Source organism: Oryctolagus cuniculus, chromosome 11 (assembly GCF_051225735.1).
Source record: "Oryctolagus cuniculus isolate XC-2025 breed Fujian yellow rabbit chromosome 11, ASM5122573v1, whole genome shotgun sequence".
NCBI lineage: Eukaryota > Metazoa > Chordata > Mammalia > Lagomorpha > Leporidae > Oryctolagus > Oryctolagus cuniculus.
Genome location: NC_142877.1, coordinates 25,460,331 through 25,484,277, shown reverse-complemented (window position 1 = coordinate 25,484,277; position 23,947 = coordinate 25,460,331). Strand labels below are relative to the sequence as shown.

The 23,947-nt window shown below is 48.9% G+C and overlaps 1 protein-coding gene across 3 annotated transcripts in view; it reads left to right on the top strand.

Annotated features, from left to right (window-relative positions):
- Positions 1–1,991: 1,991 nt before the first annotated feature.
- The window catches only part of KIF3B (kinesin family member 3B), a 44,849-nt gene continuing 22,893 nt past the window's right edge, over positions 1,992–23,947 (top strand). Inside the window, exon 1 of one of the 3 annotated variants that reach the window (XM_070051960.2) lies at positions 1,992–2,120. The gene's annotated coding sequence lies outside the window, so the exon portion shown is untranslated. Of the gene's footprint in view, positions 2,121–2,382; positions 2,531–23,947 lie in introns of those variants that run through there. The other 2 variants (XM_008256144.5, XM_089307203.1) reach the window with 2 other exon arrangements.

Genomic DNA, 23,947 nt, shown 5'->3' with positions numbered 1-23,947 from the left:
CATGTGGGTGGCAGGGACTCAGGAACTTTGGCCCTCCTCTGCCATTTTTCCCAAACCACCATCAGAGAGCTGGATTAGAAGTGGAGCAGCTGGGGCTTGCGATGCCAAATGGGATGCCAGTGCTGTAGGCAGCGGCTTAGCCTGTTATGCCACAATGCCAGTCCCTACTTGTTGCATTTAAGCATCCAGAAAAAAAGAAATCACTGCAAAGTACTTGCCTGATTTAGTGAACATACAGAAACAATTGACAATGGCAAAAAAAAACAAAACAAAACAAAAAAAAACAAACCTAATAAAAATGAAAAAAAAAAAATGAGGCAATTGTTAGCCTCAGAATATACCACAAGATAATGGGAGAAATGAAACGTAAACCTATACATTCCTTGGCTTAGTGGGCAGTAATATTTGTAATCATTAAAAGGTAATTATTGGCCAGTGCAGCTGCTCACTTGGCTAATCCTCCACCTGCGGCGCCGGCACACCGGGTTCTAGTCCCAGTTGGGGCACCGGATTCTGTCCTGGTTGTTTGTCTTCCAGTCCAGCTTTCTGCTGTGGCCTGGGAAGGCAGTGGAGGATGGCCCAGGTGCTTGGGCCCTGCACCCGCATGGGAGACCAGGAAGAAGCACCTGGCTCCTGGCTTCGGATCGGTGCAGCGCTGGCCATAGCGGCCATTTGGGGGTTGAACCAACGGAAGGAAGACCTTTCTCTCTGTCTCTGTCTCACTGTCTAACTCTGCCTGTCAAAAAAAAAAAAAAAGGTAATTATTGTTTATTGTTAAACATTTCAAATGATGTGGGTAGGGGAGTCAGGTAGGTTAAGGGAAGGTAAGTGAACTGGGACTTAAGGCTTGACTTGGGCTTGGGGGTCTTAGCTGGGGGCTCTACATCTCAATGGTATGAGCCAATACAAGTTCATTTCCAACCCTGATGATCCAGCTTCCTGGCCAGCTGTCCTTTTCTCAGGGGGCATCTCATTGGTGCAAGTCACTCGTGTTTTGCTGCTCAGTCGTCTCCTGCAGTAATGGAGTCGTTTAAAATCCTTCCTCTGGGGGCTGGTGCTATGACGTGGTGGGCTAAGCCTCTGCTTGCAATACTGGCATCCCATATGGACGCTGGTTCGAGTCCCAGCTGCTCCTGTTCCCATCCAGCTCTCTGCTATGGCCTGGGAAAGCAGTGGAGGATGGCCCCAGTGCTTGGGCCCTTGCACCTGTGTGGGAGACCTGGAGGACGCTCCTGGCTCCTGGCTTCGGATCAGCTCAGCTCTGGCCATTGTGGCCATCTGGGGAGTGAACTAGAGGATGGAAGACCCTTCTGTCCTTCCCTCTCTATCTGTAACTCTACCTCTCAAATATATAAATAAAATCTTTTAAAAACTTTTTATTTAAAAGAAAATCCTTACTCTGAAGTAGAGCAAGTGTAAGCGACGACGGGGGTGGGGGTGGGAAGGGTCGGTTTGTGGGCCAGGCCCGGGCGTGGCTCGCATACATCACTGCCTGGAACTCGATCTCAATTCCAGACGTGCATTCAGGAACAAGAAGTGAAACGTTCTGATCCGCAGAAAGTGGTGAGGTCCACCACACCAGGCACAAAGCGAGGGTGGGGTGGGGAAGAGCATCGCACGCAGGCGTGCATCCGTGCAGCCGCACCTGCGGCGGCTCCAGCCTGGTTCTGGGACTGTCTGTGCTGGGTTCTGGGCCTGTGCCCGGGCTGTGGGGTGGGTAACAGCAGGTGTGAGTTTCCGCGGGGCGGCGGTGGGACAGCCCCTGGCTGGAACAGGTTTTTAACTATTCTGCAGCAAGTAATAGAGATGTTGGATTTGACTCTAAGAGCAGTGAGACCCCGTGAAAGAGTGTTCGTTAACCAGAGAGTGACGTGGCCTGTTTTAATGGTTCTTCAGGCCGCCCTGTGGAAGATGGGTTCGCAGGGCAGGGCTGAACAAAAGCAGAGTCGCGGAGAGCAAGTGGAGCAGGCGCCCTGGAGCAGGGACCCGGCCTGGCCCGGCGCGGTGGCTCGCAGGACAGGGCGAAGGGGAAAGGAGAAACACCTCTGAGTCTCCCTGTTGGTGGCTGACGGGATGTGAACGGTGAGGGGCGGCGCGGAGCCAAGAACGACCCCTGTAAGGTGAGAGAGACACGAGCAAGGCAGATAATGGATGTGAAAGGCGGAGACGTCGGGCGGTGTGCCCAAGCAGGGCATCCATTTTCCAGACAGAGAGGCTGACGCGCGAGCTCCCGGCGGCTGGAGTGCGGCCGCGTGGCGCTCCCGGTAGGTGAAGGTACCCGCGCCCCAGAGGCGCGCAGTCCGCGCCGGCACCCCGCCGGGCCCCGCCCAGCCCGCCGTGTCCGCGCTCCCAATAAAGTTATTGAAATTGATAGCGGTTGCTAAGGAAGTGGGTCGCCGAGCCGGGTTGCTAAGGAAGTGAGCGGCCGCCGACTCTCCCCATCCGGGGCAGCGGGGAATGGCTGAGCCCGGGGTTCGCCGCCGCCCCCGCCGCCGCCGCCGCCGCCGCCCGCTTTCGGCTCGGGCTGCAGGTGAGTCGGGAGCGGCTCCGGCACCCACCCGGCACGGCCGCTCCCTGCGGCCGGCTGGGGTCTTCCCGACGGCCCGCGCCGCCGTCGCCGCCGCCGCCCGGCTTTGCTGCCTCGCCAGCCTGAGCATCCTCTGCCCTTCCTCCGGGCATCCTCAGCCTTCCCGGCGGCCTCGCCCCTCCTCCGCAACCCGACACCTGCACCGGCCGCCCGGGGTCCCAGTTCCCTGGAGGGGGCCTGGGGGCGGGCCCCAGCCCGGGAGGGGGCGGGGAAGGAGGCGCTGGGGTCCGGGCTTGGGCGCTGTCCCAGGCTCCCTGTGTGACCTTGGGCAAGTCCCATCCCTTCTCTGGCCTCGGTTGACCTGTTTGTGCAGTGGGGTCCTAACCCTGGCTGCTCAGAGTGGTGAAGATAGAGAGACGTGGATGTGAAAGTGCCCTAAATGTAGAGAGGGCAGCCTAGCTTGGGGTCCAGCGTCCAGTGTGAAGTCAGTGTCTTGAGTTTAGACTCTGCGTCTCCGCTTGGTGACTGTGTGGCCTTGGACACGTTAATCTCTTTGAGCCTTCTTTCCCTGATCTGTAAAATGGGCACATGGTAAGTGCTCGCAAGCTGTTGAGGGTCTGCAGTGGGATGGGCAAGCGTCCAGGGAGAGGCAGGATTTAGGTGTGTAGCGCACCAGCTCATTCGGGTACTGCCACCACTGTGGACGTGCTTCCACGCCCACTTTCACTTCTCCAGTCTGCTCAGAGCAAGACAGGTGGTTGACCTCTGCTGGTAACCCTGGCGGGAGAAGCCCTAAGGTCACCTGTTATGGCCTCGGTTTCTCCTGGTGCTTTGTTGGCGCTTCCAGAAGAGAAGGTTATCTTTGTGTCCTTTGGGAAGTGCTTAAAGCAGTAAAAATTATATTTACATGCATATTCATTTTTCAGGTGCATTATCCCAGTTAAGCTTTCTATAGACTGTACCAGGTAGCTGGTGATGTCCTCATTTGGCATATGATGAAGCAGGTTCAGAAAAAGCAAATGACTTGCCCAGTAATCTTACTAGGTGATGGAGCCGGACATGTTTCCAGGTGAATCCTGCGTTTCATGTCCCGTACCCTGGTGCCTTTGAAAGGGCTTATTTATTTATTTGAAAAGAAGAATGGCAGAGAGAGAGAAAGAGAGATATCAATCGATCTTCCATCCCCTGGTTCACTCCCCAAATGCCAGGAACAGCTGAAGCTGGGCCAGGCTGAAACCAGGAGCCCAGGACTCCATCTGGGTCTCCCAGATGGGTAGCAGGGACTCAGGCACTTGAGCCGTCATTAACTGTGTTCCCATGTGTGTTAGCAGGAAGCTGAATTGGAAGCAGGCTAGCTGGGACTCAGACTGGCAGTCCGATGGGATGCAGAAGAACCAAGTGGCCGCGTAACTGGCTGCGCCACAGCGCCTGCCCTGCCTCGGATTTTAGCAGTAGCTGTTACGAGGGCTGCAGAGGTTTTCTTTTGTTACTTCTGACTGCTTTGGCTAGAAGCTTTCCTTCCAACAGCAAGAAAACGAGATTGTACTTATAATAGACCCATTGCAAAGTGTGGATGTCAGAAAAGAGCCAGTGTGTTTAAAAAGGGCTTCTTGGGACTGGCGCTGTGGCTCAGCAGGTTAATCCTCCACCTATGGCGCTGGCATCCCATAATGGTGCTGGTTCTAGTCCCAGCTGCTCCTCTTCTGATCCAATGGCTCTGCTCTGGCCTGGGAAAGCAATGGAAGATGGCCCAGACGCTTGGGCCCCTGCAACCACGTGGGAGACCCGGAGGAAGCTCCTGGCTTCGGATCGGCACAGCTCTGGCTGTTGTGGCCATTTGGGGAGTGAGCTAGCAGATGGAAGACCTCTCTCTTTGTCTCTCCCTCTCACTGTCTGTAACTCTCTCTCAAACAAATAGATAAAATATATTTTTTTTGAAAAAGGGCTTCTCTGGCCATCGTACTATCCTCTTTAAATTTGGTGAGGGGTGTAGGCTGGGTGGCTCTGAAGGCCCTCGCAGTGGTGCTGTCACTGTGGTTAAACATTCAGTCTCCCAGTCGCCTCTGCCACTCGCCGGCCGTGTGCCGCTCAGCACTTCCCTTCCCCTCCTGTGCTGCCATGCTGCATCTGTGAAATGGGGCTACCAGTGACGCCCGTGAGGTGCTCGGCATGTTTGGTAAACACTGGCAGTCACTGTCTGGGTTTGACATAGCACCCCTACTGTACGTTACATTCCGTCGTGGTTGGTGCATGAGTAGATCACAGTACGTGATAATGCAGGTCTGTCCGCCTCGCGAGGGCATTGCAAGCATCAGCAGTAAAAGCCGGGAGAGCGTCATGGAAATGTTGGTGTGATTGCAGGGTTGCCCCAGGAGCCTGCGATTTTGTGCCAGCGTGGGTTGCAAAGAAAGGTGAAGGCTGACGGTAGGGTGCCAAGCTTGGGGGCTCGGCAGCCGTCCGGTAAATGTTCCCTAACTCCCTCTGGCCCAGGCGCGTGGAGGATGTGGCTACCAGTGCCAGTGCCAGCATCGCGTCCTTTAGGGGGCTCGGAGCCTGCCTGGTGATGACTGGCATTTGACTTCTTGAAATGCATCCCTGCCCTCTGTTTGCCTCTGTGTGGAGTAAAGACGCTGATTCACATCTCCTCTGTTGTGTGCCTGGCTCAGAAGCCACAGATTGTTCGCTGAGCCTTTGCGTCTGCTCATTGTGGGGCCCTGAGAAAGCGCCTGCCTTGTGGTGGCTGATGATGAATGCTCTCTCATGACACCTGATGGTATACACACGTGCTTACGTCTGCCGCCACTCATTTGGTCTTGGCGATAACTCTGTAAGGTGCGGTGAAGACCCACATTGTTCAGACCAGTAGCCTGAGGTCAGAAAAGCTGGTCAACTAGGAAGCGGCCCATTTCGTATTAGAATCCAGATCTTCTGACGCCACGTCCGGCATGCTGGCTCCTACGCTCCCTTGGTTTCAGCTCCTGGGCTGGTAGCACCGTGTAGCCTAGCAGTGTGAAGGCAGACAGGCAGATGAGGTGCTTGTTCCCAGATAAGATTCCAGTGGCAGCAAATGGAAAGTTCACCGGCAGACCACCAAGTAATTTGGATCGGAATAATTGCTGTGAAAACAGTGGGGAGCAGCTTTGCCAGGGGATTGCGGGCTTTGCCACTTCGAGTGGTTAGAGAAGGTCTCGCTAAGGCTGGGACATTTTTGCCGAGATTTGCCCCCCGGAAGGAGGCAGCCGTTTGCAGATGTACCAGAAGGAATAGCAAGGGTACAGCCACGGGGAAGAACCAACATAGTAAGCTCCAGGGACTGCCAGAAGGCCCACGGGGTGTTCAGGGGAGAGGAGCTGGGTGGGTGGAGGTGGCCGTGTGTGTGTGTGTGTGTGTGTGTATCTCAGATCGTGCAGGGCCTTGTAGGTTGGAGTATGAAGGGTGATTTTATTCTAAAAGCAGCGCGAACCATTGAGGCCCGAGAAGACGAGTGACATGATCTGTTCTGTTTGGTTTTGAAAAAGTCCCTGCAGCCTCTGTGTGGCCAGTGAATTTTAGAGGCATGAGAATGGCAGGCAGGAGGCTCGTCAGGGCCTTTGGTGAGAGATGATGGTGACCTTCCAGGGTGGGGGTAGTGAGGCAGGGAAAGCGGGTGCACTGGGGATGTGTTTGGGAGGTGAAAGTGGCAGGATGAGGGAGGGCAGAAAGGAAGGGATGTAGGGTTAACGTCCTGGTTTGTGGCCTGAGCAGTTAGGTGGATGTTGGAGTGCCATCGGCCTTGATGAGGACACTGTTTGCTAAGAAGCTTTGTGAGGGAGAATTAACCATGGTTTGCTCTGAACCCCTGAGAGGAGAGGCCTAAGGTACAGGCATCAGACCATCAGACCTTCGTCTGTGGGGAGGAAATCCCGGAGCGTGCTGGAGGAACCACGGGCGTAGCTTGTGCGGCTTCTGCCGTGGACAGCCTAAGCCCCGCTTGTCCCGCAGGCTGGCTCTTTGCCGGCTTGCGGAGCCGCAGGTGTGGGCTGTGCCAGGGCAGTGCCCATCTGTCTCATGCTGTTGGTGTTGCTTTCCTGCTTGGGGTTTTGGCTGATGGCAGGAAGAGTGACATCACTGGTGAAGTTCATTGTCGGTGCCCCAGGTGGCCATGCTGTCTCTGCCACAGTTGGTGTTTCCTCCACTGGATGACGGGTATGCAGTTTCAGATCTTTCGACCCGGGAACCCCTTGAGAAGCTGTTGTGTTCTGCCAGAGGGTCCTGGAATGGGACCTCTTCTGAGCAGGGGAATTCAAGCTCCACGTTCGTGTGTCGCGGTCATTGCCCTTGTGAATTTGGACACTACACTGCTGTAGGTTCAGCTTTGTGAATGGGAAGACCACAGGCTCTCTGCCGCCACAGATGGAGCTCTGTCAGCAGTTTGGAACGCCGTCTCCGTGCCTCCTTGTTTATCGTTTTCAGCCGCTTGAGGTCATGTGGCACACATATTGATCTCTCTTTCAGATGAAGACTGAGAGAAAGGTCATTTGGTATTTTTCTCCCCATTCAGTCAGCAGGGTTACGTGACACCCTCATGTTCACTCGGGGTCTGCTTCCCAGTATCCAGGGTCGTTTATTTTGTCAATAATATCAAGCTGGGTTGGGTGGATCCTTGCTGCTCAAAGTGTGTTCTGTCCTTGGGCCCCGCCACCCGTGTTGGAGACCAGGACGGAGTTCCTGGCTCCTGGCTTTGGCCTGGCTCTTCTTGGCTGTTGTGGCCATTTGGGGGAGTGAACCAGAGGAGGGAAGATCTCTCTCTCTTAGTAAGCGAGAAGGCTCACCCTGCTTTCAAATAAATGAATAAATCTTAAAAAAAAAAAAAAGAAAAGAAAGAAAAAGAAATGCAGAATCTAGGCTTAGATCTAATAGACTGGAGTCTGCATTTTACTGAGACTCCCATACCAAGAGAGGTAGTCATCTAGGTAAATACCCTAGAAGTAGGACTTGCCAGTGGTATTGGCAGTGAGAAGTAATAGCAGTAGCTAGTTTATTTGGGACAAACACTCTCCAAACCACAGCAGCCCTGCAACAAAAGGCAGTTACTAATCCCACTTTCTGGAAGAGAAAATAGAGGCACAGAGAAGTCAGATAACTTCTCCCCATCGGCTGACTTCAGTTTCATTACTATTTATTTCAGAGGCAGAGGACAGAAAGAGCTCCCATTTGCTGGTTCACTCCCCAGTGCCTGCAACAGATGGGGCAAGTCTGGGCAGGAGCTGAAGACAGAAACTCAATCCAGGTCTCCCATGTGGGTGGCGGGAACCTGATGCCTTGAACCGTCATTACTGCCTCCCAGGGCTTGTGTTAGAGGAAGCTGGAGTCAGGAGCTGGAGCAAGGAGTTCAGCCTAGGCCTTCGGCCGTGGAATGTGGGCGGTTTACCTGCTAGGCCAAGCATCTTCCTGGTGACTCTTTCTGCCCTCATTGGTACTGGTTTTCAGATGGACAGTGACCATGTCCCTGGTTTCTTTCTTGTCAGAGGCCTTTCTGTTCTGTATTTAGGTAAATAATTTTAAATGCTGATTGAAAAAGTGACTTCAAAGAATGTTTGCGGAAATCAGGGGGAAAACCCTTGAGCTGTTTTAGCGTAATGCTGGGTGTCAATTACTTGACAAGCGAGGCCACAAACAGATACCCAGTTTGGCCAGAAACCTGCTACCTCTCACACTGCCTGGTGGTGGAACTCCAGGGTGGAAGCAGCTGAAGCAGATAGGAGCTGTGAGCTTGCTTTCTGAGTCATTTAGCCCTGAACTGTTTCTTGATTCTGGTGATCACATCGGTACCTCTGAGAAGAGGTGGGCTGAAGTCCTCTGGCACCTGCTGACTAATTGTAAAAGATTCAATTTCCTAGTGCCTCAGCTTTCCCTCTGTGCCCTGTGGGCTTATGGTTTTGCTTTCAACATCTCCTATCTCTAGAGTCATAAAAAGATTCTGTGCTATCCCAGGAAATTCTGGCCTGAGAGGTAATGGAACCAGCTGGGCCCAAAGGGCTGAGTGTGAATTGGGTGGTATTTTCTTCCTCCTTGGTGATTTTGTGTCGGGCTTTTCCCCAGACCTTCTGGGTGAGGCTTCTGGACCGTGTTTCTTGGCAGACAGAGAGCATTGTAATCAGCTCATCTTATCAGCGTCACACATCTGCACCGCAGCCTGGGCTGTCTGTGTTCAAGGCTCAGTTAATCCCATTGTGTCTCCTCACTTTGTCACCCTGATTGCGGACATTGAGCTGCTCATACACGAGCAGATCTGTCGTTAGGAGCAGATTCATCAAAGCCACAATTTGCATTGAAGAGTAAGCCCTGATAATGGTGGGGATATGGTTTTATTTTTAAACCTTTTGGCAAATTATTTGCAGCACTTGTATTTTCTCATTTCAGTGTAGTGTGTAAAGGGAAGTGGGTCCAGTGAAATAAATTGTCAGTACTGGGAGCTTGCGACTGAATACACTTACCCAGGCTGGGGTCCGTCATATCACCTTCCGCAGTGGCTTCAGGTGGCTTACTTGGGCTTTTGTGTGTGACATAAATTAAACAGAAACTGGGAGCTCTTAACAGGATCACCAGCAGCACGGTGGATTGTAGTAATCATTACTTTATTTAAAGACTTATTTTATTTATTTGAAAGAGTTACAGAGAGAGGTAGAGCCAGAGAGAGAGAGAGAAAGGTCTTCCATCTGGTGGTTCACTCCCCGAATGACCACAATGGCCAGAGCTATACAGATCTGAAGCCAGGAGCCAGGAGCTTCTTCCGGTCTCCCACGTGGGTACAGGGCACCAAGGACCTGGGCCATCTTCTGCTGCTTTCTCAGGCCATAGCAGAGAGCTGGATCATGAGAGGAGCAGCTGGGACTTGAACCGGCACCCATATGGGATGCCAGTGCTGCAGGCCGGGGCTTTAACCCACTTTGCCACAGCGCCAGCCCCAGTAATTACTTTATAACACATTTATTTCAAGAACCTGAGCAAAAAAAAAAAAAAAAAAAATCTAGCTGGTAAATTGTAAAAGATTTCACCAAGGTAAGGTAAGGTATCAGCTCAAGTACTTGAGATAACCACATGAAGAAAGTCCTTGTTGGAAAGTTACTGGTTTTGCAAGATCTGTGATAACAAGTTAGATGCTAGCCTAAGAAATATATCTAGTTTTTCCTTTAATTTTTCAGTTGCCACACCTATTTAAAAATAGAAGTGTTCTTTATTCTGATTATATATCTGATAAATTCCTGTTGAGGAAAAATTAGGAAAATCCTGGAAAAATTAAAGTTAGTAAGATTTGCCTTTACTTCCACCACCCAAAAGTAATCACTATTAACATTTTACTGTCCATATATAAATATATTTTAAGTACATTTTATCTCATTGATATGCAGTTCTTATCTGTTTCCTCCCTTGTTGTCAAGCTATTTTCAATGTTAGATATTGCAAATAATGCTATAGAAAACAACTTAATGATGATTATCTGTGTGTAAACTTTCATCTATATTTTTAAAAAATTGACTTGAAAGGCAGAGTTATATAGAGAGGGGAGACACACACACACACACACACACACACACAAATCTTCCAACTGCTGGTTCACCCCCTATGCTACAACACCGGCAACTCTGTAATGCAGCTTTAATTTTTTTTTTAAGTTTGTTTATTTGAGAGGCAGAGAGGCACACAGAGAAGACTGAGAACTCCCATCTACTGATTTCAGTCCCATAAGCTGGGAGCCGGGAACCCTTCCAGGTCTCCCACTGTATGGCTGGAACCCAGTTACTGGAGGCGTCGCTGGTGCCCTCTCCCAGGATCTGCGTTAGCAGGAAGCTGGGGTTGGGAATCGGGCCTGGGACTCTAGCCTGCTATTCCACTGTGGGATGTGGGTATCTACAGTGCTGTCTTAATGGCGAGGCCAAATGCCTACCCCTAAAGCATCTTTTAGCAGTGTTTTGTGTTTTTTTCCTTTTTCTTTTGCTTCTCCTGACTCTACTTTTCTTTCCGATCTAGAATTTACTGTGAATGTGAGATTTACATACGTTGTTCTCTGAATAGGCTGTTTGTTGGCAGCCTTCATCAGAACTGTTGCTTATACATTATTGGTTTTGTATACTCTGTGAGCTGTGAGAGAAGTGTATCATTATGGACAGTGAATCAAGACATTTCTGATGTACTTTAGGAGAAGGATTAAAAAAGTACTTAGCTTATTCTACTACTGAAGAAATCCTGTGATTTACAGGAGTTTCTGTTTGATCATTTTTTAAAAAGACTTATTATTTATTTGAAAGGCAGTTACAGAGAGAGGGAGGGAGGAAGGGAGAGAGAGGTCTTCCATCCTCAGGTTCAATCCCCAAATGGCTGCAATGGCCAGGGGTGTGCTAGGCCAAAGCCAGGAGCCAGGAGCTTCTTCCAGGCCTCCCATGTGAGTGCAGAGGCCCAAGCACTTGGGCCATCCTCCACTGCCTTCCTGGACACAGTAACAGGGAGCTGGATCGGAAGTAGAGCAGCCAGGTCTCAAACAGGCGCTCATATGGGATGCTGACGTCCTGCTACACCACAACACCAGCCCCTCAATCATCTTTGAGAACGGTTCACTGCGGAGTTAGCATATGTAGGCATGAACCATCAGGATCTTGACAAAATGCAGTCCTGATTCAGAAGATCTGCATGGGATCTTGTATTCTGCAGATCTAACCACATGGAACAGATGTGCAAACATAACATCCTAAATTAATGTTGAATGCTGTGATGAGAATTTCTCCTTTTTTTCTTTTTAAAGCTTTTGAAAGACAGAGTTAGAGAGAAAAGGAGAGACAGAGAGAGATATTCCATCCTCAGTTTCACTCCCCAGTGGCTTCTGGCTCCTGCTTTTGGGTGGGCCCAGCTCCAGCCATTGCAGCCATCTGGGGAGTGAACCAGCGGATGACAGACCTTGCTCTACCTCTCTCTGTAACTCTGTCTTCAAATAAATAAAATAGGGGCCAGCGCTGTGGCGTAGCATTTAAAGCCGTTGCCTGCAGTGCCAGCATCCCAGGTGGGCGCCGGTTCGAGACTTGGCTGCTTCACTTCTGATCCAGCTCTCTGCCATGGCCTGGGAAGGCAGTAGAGGATGGCCCAAATCCTTGGGCCCCTGCACCCGCGTGGGAGACCCGGAAGAAGCTCCTGGCTCCTGGCTTCAGATCAGCACAGCTCTGGCAGTTGTGGCCTTTTGGGGAGTGAGCCAGTGGCTGGAAGACCTCTCTCTCTCTCTGCCTCTTTGTAACTCTTTCAAATAAAATAAATAAATCTTTAAGAATAAATAAGTAAGTACAATAAATCTTTAAAAAAAAATAGAGCAGCTAAGACATGAACCTATGTACATACAGGATGTTGATGTCATAGGTCGTGGCTTTACCTGCTATGCCACAATGGCAGCCCCTCCACAAACTTTTTGAAGTACTCTCATATTTAGTGACAGTTTGTTTCATAACACTTGCTAAGCTCCCTTTCTGACCAAGCGAGATCAAGCCTCAGGCCCTAGGTAAGCCACAGTGCCTAGTCAGAATTGAGTAATGTTGTGTCTTGCTATGTTTATTTTCACAGTCACCTTCTAGTTACTACAAGTGGTACTGATTTTCCACTCATTGTAGTGGTGCAAAAAAAAAATTTTTTTTTAACATGAATTGTCTTAAAAGGAAGCCGATTTGAAGACAAACCCTAAGTAAATCATAGTGCAGGTGGTGCGTGGATACGGCAGAAATTGTGCAGGTGCACTCTGATGACTGACATTTGGGACCTGCTGGTAGGGAGAGAAGGCCATGGACTTTGGAGCGAGATAGACCTGGTTTCTGTTTGCTTTGCCACTTGTTAACCCTGTGTGCCGTGTTACTTCCCTGGCTGTGTCTCAGGGTTTTCTCGAGTAAATTGGTCAAGGCAGAAGGCACCACTTGGGAGCCAGATACTCGGTGCTTGTCCTTGTCTAATCCTTACACAGCCCCAAGAGCAGACCATTAGCCGTATTCCCGTTTATAGATGAGGACATAGGCCCAGAGGCCTGAACGAACTTGCGTGCAGTCCCAGAGTTAGGAATTGTAGAGTTGTGTGTTTTTTTGTTTTTTTTTTTTTTTTAAACTATTTTTATTGGGGCCAGCATTGTAGTCTAATGGTAAAGCCATTGCTTACAATGGTGGCATCCCAAATGGCATGTTCATGTCCTAGCTACTCCATTTCTGATCCACCTCCCTGCTAATGGCCTGGGAAAAGCAGCAGAAATAAATAAATAAATAAATCTTGGGAAAAAAAGTATTTATTTGAAAGCTAGAATTAGAGAGAGAGAGAGAGAGCGCTTGTATCCACTGGTTTACTCCCCAAATGGCTGTAACAGCCAGGACTGGGCCAAGCTGAGGCCTGGTACTTCATCTGGTTCTTGCATGTGGGTCAGGGGTCCAAGCATTTGGGCCATCCTCCACTGCTTTCCCAGGCACATTAGCAGGGAGTTGGATGAGATGCTGGCCCTATAAGCAGTGGTTTAACCCGTTATATTCACAGTGCAGGCCCTGAGAGCTCTGTATTGCTGTTTAGGGTATCTTTGTTACATACAACTTTTGCTCTGGCTCTCTACCGAACTGATTGGTTCTGATAAATATGAGAAGCCACCGAGCACGCGTGTGTTCAGTGCAGCATTATTCACAGTAGTGAGTAGTGGAAGCACGGCAAGTGTCCGTTGACAGATAAATGATAAAGCACACTTCTTCAGGAAGTTCATGTAGGGGCTGGTGATGTGGCACAGCAGTTAACCTGCTGCTTGCAATGCTGGGCTTCCCACGTCAGAGTGCCAGCTCTGCTTCTGATGTAGCTTGCTGCTGATGTGCCTGGGATGGCAGCAGATGATGGCCCAAGTAGTTGAGGCCCTGCCACCCATATGGAAGACAGATTGGAGTTTCTGGCTTCTGACTTCAGCCTGGCCAGCCCTGGCTATTTGGGGCTGTTGAGGGAGTAAACCAGCAAACAGAGGATATTTCTTTCTCTCTCTCTCTCTCTCTCTCTCTCTCTCTCTGTCTCTGTCTCTCATTTTCCCTCTCTGTTGCTCTGCTCTTCAAAAAAATTTTTGTGTGTGTGGAAATGCCTGCTGTGAGACCATCATGCATGGACGTAACAGTTTTGTGTATCGGAGCCAGCACTGTGTTGCAGGGGTTAAGTTGCTGCTTGTGACTCCAGCATCCCACGTCAGTGCACCAGTTCCGGTCCCAGCTGCTGTGCTTCTGATCCAACTCCCTGCTAATGCACGTGGGAAAGCAGTAGAAGGTGATGTGAGTGCTTGGATCCCTGCCAACCATGTGGGAGACCCAGATGGAGTTCCAGGCTCCTGGCTTCTGCCCTGACCAGCCCCAGTCATTATGGCCTTTTGGGGAGTGAACCCATAGATGCACGATCTCTCCCTCTCTCTTCATCACCAACTCCTTTCTCCTTGTCATTCAGGCTTTCAAATAGATATTTAAAAAAAAAAAAAGATTTATTTATTTATTTGAAAGTCAGAGTTACACAGAGAGAGGAGAAGCAGAGAGAGAGAGAGAGAGGTCTTCCATCCATTGGTTCATTCCCCAATTGGCTGCAACGGCCGGAACTGCGCCAATCCGAAGCAAGGACCCAGGAGCTTCTTCCGGGTCTCCCATGAGGGTGCAGGAGCCCAAGGACCTGAGCCATCTTTCCCAGGCCATAGCAGAGAGCTGGATTGGAAGTGGAGCAGCCGGGACTAGAACCGGTGCCCCATGGAATGCCAAGGCGTTAACCTGCTGCGCCACAGCGCCAGCCCTTCGAATAGCTAAATTGTTTTAAAAGCGTTCATCAATTAAAAAATTTTTTGCACCAAAATATTTTTAAAATTTTTTGAAAGTTTCAGAAGCAGAGAGAGACAGACAGAAGTCCCATGATTTCATTCACCCTCTGGTTGCCCACAGCTAATGGGACTGAGGTGGGCCAGACAGGAGCTGGAACTCAATCAAGATCTCCTGTGTAGGTGATGAGGATCCAACTGCTTGAGTTATAACCTGCTACCTCCTAGGGTCTGTATTAGCAGGAAGCTGGAACCGCCAGGATTTGAACCCCGACTCTCCAGTGTGGGATGCAGGTGTCCCGCCCAGTGTCTTAACCACCATGCAAAGGCCTTCCCCTATACTTACCTTTTTTTAAAAAAAAAAAGATTTTTAAAAAATTTATTTATTTGAAAGGCAGGTTTACAGAGAGGCAGAGGCAGAGAGAGAGAGCCGGAGAGATCTTCCATCCACTGGTTCACTCCCCAAATGGCTGAAACAGCCGGAGCTGGGCTGATCCAAAGCCAGGAGCCAGGAGCTTCTGGGTCTCCCACGTGGGTGCAGGGATCCCAGGACTTGGGCCATCTTCTACTGCTTTCCCAGGCCACAGCAGAGAGCTGGATTGGAAGTGGAGCAGCCAGGACTTGTACTAGCACCCATATGGGCTGCCAGCACTGTAGGCAGCAGCTTTACCGGCTACACCACAGTGCTGGCCCCTATACTTACCTTTTAATTCCAATCCCCATGAACTTCTTGAATGTGCCTTGTACAATGGACTATTATACAGTCTTAAACAAGCAGGGAATCTTGTTACGTACTACATGGAAATGAGAACATTAGGCTGAATGAAATAAGCCAGTCACAAAGGACCAAATAGTGTGTCACTCCGCTTACGTGAGGTATCTAGAGTGGTGAAAATCATAGAAACAAGGTTACTGAGGGCTGAGGAAGAGGGATTTGGGAAGCTGTTTGAAGGGTGTAAAGGTTTAGTTCTGGAAGATGAAAAAGTTCTGGAGGTTTGTTATACAACAATGTGAATATTATCAACACTACCTAACTGTGCACTTGCAAATGAGTAAGTGGGTACATTTTGTATTAGTGTGACTGTTCTTTACTGTAATGAAGAAAATTCTGAGGGGGAACAGGTGTTTGGCACAGTGTTAAGATGCAGCTTGGGATGCCTGCATCCCATATCTGAGCACCAGGGTTCAAGTCCTGGCTCCACTTCTGATTCTAGCTTCCTGCTAATGTGCATCCTAGGAGGTAGCAGGTAATGGCTCAAGTACTTGGGCCCCTGCTACCTACCAAATTGAGCTCCCAGCTCCTGGCTTCAGCCTGGCGCAGCCCTAGCCATTGTGGGAATTTGGGAAGTGACCCAGTGGGTGGAAGATCTGTCTCTCATTATCTCTGCCTTTCAAATAAAATTAAAGTATTTTTAAAAATTAAAAAAAAATTATGGGAAGCCACTGGCCAGAAGATATATATATTTTTTTCATTTTGGGAGATCTCAAATATACATAAAAGTAGGATTATATAATGAGCCATGTGGGAGAACTGGATGGAGTTCCTGGCTCCTGGCTTTGACCTGTCCCAGCTGGCCTGCTTGTTGCTATCATCTGGGGAGTAAGCCAGTGGATAAAAGATCTCTTTCTGTCTGTCTCCTTTTGTCACGCTGCTTTTCAAACAAATAAAATATATCTCTAAAAAAAATAAAAGGTGAGGTGTGGTTGGAAGTTGGGTGCAATGGTTAACACACCATTTGGGCACCTGCGCCTTGAATCACAGTACCTGGATTCGAGTCTTGGCTCCAGCTTCCTGCTAATGTGCTCCCTGGGAAATAGCAGTTGATGGCTCAAGTATTTGGGTCCCTGCCACCCATGTAGGAGACATTGGGTTCTTAGCTACTAGCTTTGTCCTGGCCAAACCTTGGCTATTGTACGCATTTGGGGAATGAGCCAGTGAATACACGATCTCTCTCTCTCTGCTCTTCTCTCTCTCTCTCTCTCTCTCTCTCTCTCTCTCTCTGTGTGTGTGTGTGTGTATGTATGTGTGTGTCTACCTTTTAAAATACAAGAAAGAAGTAAAAATTTTAAAAAGAGGCATATACATGAAGCTCTTGGTATTCTTTGAGTTGTGACTTTTGAGTACAGTGAGAGGCCCAGGCCCACACTGACTCTGAATGGGTGCTGTTCTATAGACTTGAATAGGTTTTTATGAATGTGTTTTATGAAAGCTTCACAATTAAGTGCAAAAACAGGGTTTCTGCCGATCTTTTTTGCTCCCTTGGATAAAGGCCTGCTTTGTTTGCCTGTTCATATCAACTGATAGGGAGGCCTCGGCGCCAGTTTGAATTCAGGGCAAGCACTTATTGTTCATCTTATTTGTCCATGACCTTTTTAGGTTTCTTTTCAGGGAACTAGTTTGTTTTCTTAAGACACTTAAGCTGAAATCAAGGTATTAGACTTTTTTCCCAAAGAAAAAGCAATTAAACTGCTCCCCACCTTCATTATACAAAACAAAACACAGGACTCCTGAAAAAGTCCAGAGAAAGCAAAAAATAGCTCTTGGTATTTTATCTCTGATCACCCAGAGATCAATGTTCATTGCATTTCCTGAGTGTTATGCATCTTGCACAGGCTAAATATTTGACATTTATTAGCTTATTTAATCCTTAGAACAATTCTTTAAGATAGATTGTGTTTTTAATAACATTTTATGGAATAAGAAGCTATGACATGTAACTTTTTTAAAAGATTTATTTATTTATTTATTTTATTTATTTATTTTTTACAGGCAGAGTGGACAGTGAGAGAGAGAGACAGAGAGACAGAGAGAAAGGTCTTCCTTTGCCGTTGGTTCACCCTCCAATGGCCACCGCGGCCGGTGCGCTGCGGCCGGCGCACCGCGCTGATCCGATGGCAGGAGCCAGGAGCCAGGTGCTTTTCCTGGTCTCCCATGGGGTGCAGGGCCCAAGCACCTGGGCCATCCTCCACTGCACTCCCTGGCCACAGCAGAGGGCTGGTCTGGAAGAGGGGCAACCGGGACAGAATCCGGCGCCCCGACCGGGACTAGAACCTGGTGTGCCGGCGCCGCTAGGCGGAGGATTAGCCTAGTGAGCCACGGCGCCGGCCAAGATTTATTTATTTATTTGAAAGGCAGTCACAGAGAGAGAGAGAGAGAGACAGACAGACAGACAGACAGAAATTGATGTTCTGTGCTTTGGTTCACTCCTCAAATGGCTGAAGCCAGGAGGTGGGAGCTTTTTCCGGGTCTCCTACATGGGTGCAGGGGTCCAAGTACTTGGGCCATCCTCTGCTGCTCTTCCAGGCACATTAGCAGGGAGCTGGATCAGAAGTGGAACAGCCGGGACTCCATATGGAATGCCACTACCTGTTACACCGTAGCGTCGGCCCCATGTGTAGCTTTGTTAACATTTTATAGCTAGTAAATAGAATAGCAGAAATTCAAATCTAGGCTGCTTTTAACCATGACTTTGTACTGTGTCTCCGTGTCCATCTCTGCACATGTGTATATCCATACTTAAACAAATTACACCCTAATAATTCTCTTCAGTAGCCTGCTGTTTTCACTCAACAATGTGTCATGAACATCCTTGCCGTTCTTTAATGGTTCATTTATTTATTTACTTTGAGAGGTTCCTCAGATGCCTGGGAGCTGGGTCTCCCCTGTGGGTGGAAGGGACCCAGGTACCTGAGCCAACACCTGCTTTCTCCAGGGCGTGCACAGCAGGAAACTGAATCTGGAGCAGAGCTGGAACTTGACCAGGCTCTCCTACAGGGGACGTGGGTGTTCCGAGCAGTGGCTTTCCTGCCGCACCAGATACCCATACTCTAGACATAAACACGTACATGCATCTCTGTACATGTATTTGGTTCTGTCCTTAAAATGATTCCAAAAACTAGAGTTACTGTTTTAAGAGGATATTCACATTTAGAGTTTTAGTATGAATCACTCAACAGCCATGAAATAAGTTGTGCCAACCTGAGCTGCCTTGGCTCTTACATGTCCTCTAAGGGGCATTTTGAAACTTTTTAGATGGTTCACACAGTTCTCTGGCTTATAAAAAAATTGTTTATAAACAGTGGCTGTAATAACAACAAAATACATTTTGTTATTTTGACATCTTTCCTCTGTTTACTTAAATTGCTACATTGACATTAAAAAGTTCAGACATTCCATTGTGGTGGACCTCATAGAAAGTCTTTTTTTTTTTTTTAAGATTTATTTTATTTATTTGAAAGAGAGTTATAGAGAGAGGTAGAGACAGAGAGAGAGAGAGAGAGAGAGAGGCCTTCCATCTGCTGATTCACTCCCCATGTGGCCTTAACAGCCAGAGCTGAGCTGATCTGAAGCCAGGAACTTCCTCCAGGTCTCCCATGTGGGCGCAGGGACCCAAGCACTTGGGCTGTCTTCCACTGCTTTCCCAGGTGCATCAGCTGGATCAGAAGTGGAGCAACTGGGACTTGAACCAGCACTCGAACCAACAGTGCCAGCCCCATAGAAGGTTTTTTATGAAGCTTTGCTATAAAGTTGGGAAAAGCAGTTTTGGTCCCTTCCTTCATGAATTAAAACATTTTTATTACCTTATATTCATTGTAGTCAGTAAATATGGAAAATGAGTTTTAACACCTAGCTACTAGTTTACTTAATTCCGCAAAGCATTCCCATCTCTTTTTTTTCTCTTTATTTGCATTTTTTGACTGGGTAACATATCCACATGATTCAAAACTCAAGAGATAGAAAAGAATAACAGCGAGGAGCCAGTGTGGTGCACCAGGTTAAGCCACTGCCTACACTGCCAGCATTCCATATGGGCACCAGTTTGAGTCCTGGCTGTTGCACTTCGAATCCAGCTCCCTGCTAATCCAACTGGGAAAGCAGCAGAAGATGGCCCCAGTACGTGGGCCCCTGCACCTAGGTGAGAGAACCAGGAGAAGCTCCTGGCTCCTGGCTCCTGGCTTTGGTCTGTCCCAACTGCAGCCATTGCAATAATTTGGGGAGTGAACCAGCAGATGGAAGGTCTCTCTGTCTCTCCCTCTCTCTGTAACTCTGCATTTCAAATGAATAAAAAAATAAATCTCAGAAAAGGGTAATAATGGAAAGCCTCCTTCCTACCATTGGCTTGCAGGTCTTTTTTTTTTTTTTTAAGATTTTGATTATTTATTTGAGAGGTAGAGCTGGGGCTGGCGCTGTGGACAGTGGGTTAAAGCCCTGGCCTGAAGCGCTAGCATCCCATGTGGGCATCAGTTTTAGTCCCAGCTGCTCCTCTTCTGATCCAGCTCTCTGCTATGGCCTGGGAAAGCAGTAGAAGGCGGCCCAAGTCCTTGGGTCCCTGCACCCACGTGGGAGACCTGGAAGAAGCTCCTGACTTCAGATCGGTTCAGCTCCGGCTGTTGCAACCATTTGGGGAGTGAACCAGCGGACGGAAAACCTCTCTCCCTCTCTCTGTCTCTACCTCTCTCTCTGTAACTTTGTCTTTCAAATAAATAAAAATAAATCTTTAAAAAAACAAATAGAAAGGTAGAGCTACAGAGAGTGTGTGTGGGAGAGAGAGGGAGAGAGAGAGAGAGAGAGAGAGAGATCAGTCTTCCATTTGATGGTTCAAATGCCCACAACAGCACAACAGTTGGTCTGGGCCAGGCCAAAGCCAGGAGCCTGGGTCTTCCACATGGGTGCAGGGGCCCTTCCCAGGGCATTAGCAGGGAGCTGGATCGGTAGTGTCAATAGTGGAGCAGGGAAGACTCAAACCAGCCCTGATATCGGAAGCCAGCATCGCAAACATCAGTTTAACCTGCTGTGCCACAATAGCAGTCCCCGCCCAGCTCTTCCAGGGACAACCACCTTGGTTGTTATCTGAGTTTTGAGTTTTCTACAGATAGATTTAATGCACATGTAAGAAAATATACAATTGTTTCCTGCATACAAGCACTGCGTTCTTTGGAAAGTTCTGAAGTTGTGGCATAGCCAGTTAAGGTACTGGCATCCCATGTTGGAGACCTGCCTGCTCAACTTCCTTTCCAGCTCCCTGCTAGCGTGCCTTGGAAAGCAGTGCAGGATGGCCAAGTGCTTGGGCCCGTGCCACCCATGTGGGAGACCCGGAAGAAGCTCCAGGCTCCTGGCTTTGGCCTGGCCCAGCCCTGACCATTGTGATCATTTGGGGGGTATACCAGCCAGTGGAAGGTTCTCTCTCTGTCTCTCTTTCTAAGTCACTCTGCCTTTTGCATAAATAAATCTTAAAAAAAAATTCTTAGGGGCTGTTGTTGTGGGCCTGTGATGCCAGCATCCCATATGTACACTGGTTCAGTTCTCAGCTGCTCCACTTCTGTTCCAGCTCCTTGCTAATGGCCTGGGGAAAGCAGTGGAGGACAGTCCAAATGTTTGAGCCCCTGTCACCCACATGGGAGACCTGGATGAAGTTCCTATCTTTGACCTAGTCCAGAGCTGGCTGTTGTGGCCATCTGGAATGAGAGTGAGCCAGTGGATAGAAGATCTTTTTCTTTCTCTCCCTCTCTCCCCCCTCTCCCTTTCTCTGTGTAACTCTTTCAAATAAATAAATCTTAAAAAAAAAAAAAAAGTTCTCTAGGGCAGTGGTGTTATTTCTCAACATGAGATGGATAATGTTGTTTGGGAAAGTGTGTAGCTCCTGTTAGGATGAGTGAACCTCACAGGAACCAGAGACCCAGGATTGTACTTGCTGTCTTGGTGTGGATTCCTGACACCTCAAAAACAATTAGAAGCGATTGTGAAGGAGAGTAGGGTTCATAGTGATGAGTTAGATACACAGAAAAACAGCTGCTTCCCCTGAAAAAAAGTTTTCACAGGGCTTTGGTTCACAGGGAGTTGCTTTTATCTTCTCGCTTCCTTGTTGCAGCTCTTTTGGATGGCTCCTGTGATCTGTGGCTCACGCTGCAATTCAGATACTCAGAGTCCTTGAACTCTGGGCCCGGCAGTTGGCAGGTGGCTGCCTGGTCTGGTCTCAGAGGACATTGTGTTGGGGTGCATTGACTGGAGATGTTAGTGTGTATGCCGTGTGCCTGCAGCTTGCTCCTCCCTGCCGGGCTGCTCCTGGAGAATTGCCAGACCTTTATTTCATTACTATTTGAAGATACCACCTGCTCATTAAAGAGAATTTTGAAAATACATCAGTGTTGAAAAAGCAGAGGAAATTACTCATAGTCCCCTCACCCAACATAGATCACTATCAATGTTTTGATGTGTCTTGTTTTCATATAATTGTGATTGCATGCATTCAATTCTGTAAACTGATTTTTCATTTTTAAATTTATCTATGTTTATTTACTTGAAAGACAGAGAGAGAGAAAGAGCTTTCATCTACTGGTTTAGTCCCCGAACACCTACAATAGCCAGGGCTGGGCCCGGCCAAAGCTGGGGGAGCTGGGAACTCAGTCTGGGTTTCTCATGTGAGTGGCAGGCACCCAACTGCTTAAGCCAGCACCTGCTTGCCTCCCTGGATGAGCATTAGCAGGAAGCTGGCCTCAGAAGTGGAGCTGGGATTCAAACTTGAGTGTTCCAACATGGGATGAGGTACTCAAAGGTGGGATGTAGGCACTCCAAGATGGGATGAGACACTGCAACATGGGATGAGGCACTGCAACATGGGATACAGGCATTGCAACATAGGATACAGGCGCTCCAACATGGGATGAGGCACTGCAACATGGGATGAGGCACTGCAACATGGGATGAGGCACTGCAACATGGGATACAGGCACTCCAACATGGGATACAGGCACTGCAGCATGGGATGAGGCACTGCAGCATGGGATGCAGGCATTCCAAGTGAACCAGATGTCTGCCCCCTACTTTTCATTTATGATAATTATTCTCCACATCATTATAGAGCATTGATAAGTGGCATTTAAAAAGGTGAACTAGTATGACAGGCTTTCTTAGATCATATTATACCTGAACTTTGTCACAGGGTTGCCTGTGGGAGCCTGCAGGGAGAACAAATGAGCAAGGCGTGCCTGGTGTGAAACTGGAGGGAAGGGACTTGGGGAGGACGCTGGGTCCTCCAGAGGGCGCTGTTGCTCAGCTCCCATTGCTGCGACTTGGGGCTTGGGTCCAGAGTGGTCAGATATTCCTGTTACTTCAGGGACATGGAAAATATGGGGGGCCGGTCCTGTGGCACAGTGGGTTAAGTCATGTTTGTACGCTGCCATCCCATGTGGGTACCGGTTTGAGTCCCGGCTGCTGCACTCCAACCCAGCTCCCTGCTGATGCACCTGGGAGAGCAGTGGAATGTGGCCCAAGTCCTTGGGCCCCTGTACCTGCATGGGAGATCCGGATGAAGCTCCTGGCTCCTGTTGTGGCCATTTGGGGAATGAACTGGTAGGAGGAAGGTCTCTCTCTGTAATTCTGACTTTCAAATGAAATTTTAAAAATAAAATATGTTTACATAAAATTTAAAAATGTGGGGTCCAGCGCCTTGGCTCACTTGGTTAATCCTCAGCCTGTGGCACCAGCATCCCATATGGGCACCAGGTTCTAGTCCCGGTTGCTCCTCTTCCAGTCCAGCTCTCTGCTGTGGCCCAGGAGGGCAGTGGAGGATGGCCCAAGTGCTTGGGCCCCTGCACCCACATGGGAGACCAGGAAGAAGCACCTGGCTCCTGGCTTCAGATCAGTGCAGTGCTGGCCATAGCAGCCATTTGGGGGGTGAACCAACGGAATGAAGACCTTTCTCTCTGTCTCTCTCTCACTGTTTATAACTCTACCTGTCAAATAAAAATTAAAAAAAAAATTTTAAATGTGAAGTCAGTTATAATAATACAGAAAATGCTCAGAAGTTACAGTTAACATTTTCTATTAATTGCTTGAATGTGTCATTTCTCCACTTTTTTTTTTAAAGATTTATTTTATTTATTTGAAAGACAGGGTTACACAGAGAGATAGAGATAGAGAGAGAGGTCTTCCATCCGCTGTTTCACTCCCCAGATGGCTGCAATGGCCGGAGCTGCGCCAATCCGAAGCCAGGAGCCAGGAGCTTCTTCAGAGTCTCCCATGTGGGTTCAGGGGCCCAGGGACTTGGGCCATCTTCTACTGCTTCCCCAGGCCATAGCAGAGAGCTGGATTGGAAGAGGAGCAGCCGGGACTAGAACCTTGTCCCATATGGGATGCCAGTGCTTCATTCCAAGGCTTTAACCCACTGTACCACAGCATCGGCCGCATTTTTCCACTTTAAAAATATATATTTTTTTAATTTATATGAAAGGCGGAGTTACAGAGAGAGAGGTCTTCTATCTTCTGGTTCGCTCCCCAAATGGCTTCTACAGCTGGGGCTGGGCCAGGCTGAAGCCAGGGACCAGGAGCTTCTGGGTCTCCTAGATGAGTCAAGGCCTAAGCACTTAGACCATTCTCTGCTGCATTCCCAGGTATATTAGCAGGGAGCTGGGTCAGAAGTGGAGCAGCCAGGACTCAAACCAGCGGCCATATGGGATGCTGGCTTCACAGGTGGCGGCTTAACCTGCTGCACCACAATGCTGGCCCTATTTCCCCACATTCTCAAAGTGATAAAGCATTACAGATAAAGGTGGAATATCCTTCCTGTCTCCAGTCTCCTCTTCCCCACTTCTCACTGCCTGATTTCGGT